The sequence below is a fragment of the Geospiza fortis genome, unplaced genomic scaffold, assembly GCF_000277835.1.
Source record: "Geospiza fortis unplaced genomic scaffold, GeoFor_1.0 scaffold98, whole genome shotgun sequence".
In the NCBI taxonomy this organism is placed as follows: domain Eukaryota; kingdom Metazoa; phylum Chordata; class Aves; order Passeriformes; family Thraupidae; genus Geospiza; species Geospiza fortis.
In genome coordinates this window covers 4,374,441-4,374,796 of record NW_005054306.1, presented here as the reverse complement: position 1 = coordinate 4,374,796, position 356 = coordinate 4,374,441, and the positions used below count along the sequence as shown (strand labels likewise).

The 356-nt window shown below is 57.9% G+C and overlaps 1 protein-coding gene across 1 annotated transcript in view; it reads left to right on the top strand.

The window, feature by feature from the left end:
* The first annotated feature begins 6 nt into the window (after positions 1-6).
* TRAF3IP2 (TRAF3 interacting protein 2) overlaps positions 7-356 on the top strand; it is a 25,653-nt gene continuing 25,303 nt past the window's right edge. The window contains exon 1 of the mRNA XM_031066706.1: positions 7-92. The gene's annotated coding sequence lies outside the window, so the exon portion shown is untranslated. The remainder of the gene's footprint in view (positions 93-356) is intronic.

Here is a 356-nt window from a genome sequence, read left to right as displayed (position 1 = left end):
GAAGGAGCCCCGGGCGCTGCGGGGAGCGCGGGAGGCGCGCAGCCCTCTCGCTCTCCCGGGGCAGCCCAGCGCGAAGCTCCCTCGCCCGCAAGGTAAGAAGTGCCGGAGGTGCCGCCTCTCTCGGCCCCTGTCTGCCCTCAGCTGCTGACCCGCGCCCGGCTCTCGCTGGGGCTTCTTTCCCCCCCTCAAATCGCTGTCTCGCTCGCTTTCTCCCCCCTCTCTCGGGTCATGAGAGCCCGACTTTCACAGATGGTTGCAACATGTTTCAGCCATTTTGCTGCAGTTTGTTTTGTTTGCTGGTTCTTGTTCTTTTTTTTTTTTTTTTTTTTTTTTTTTTTTTTTTTTTTTTCTGGGGG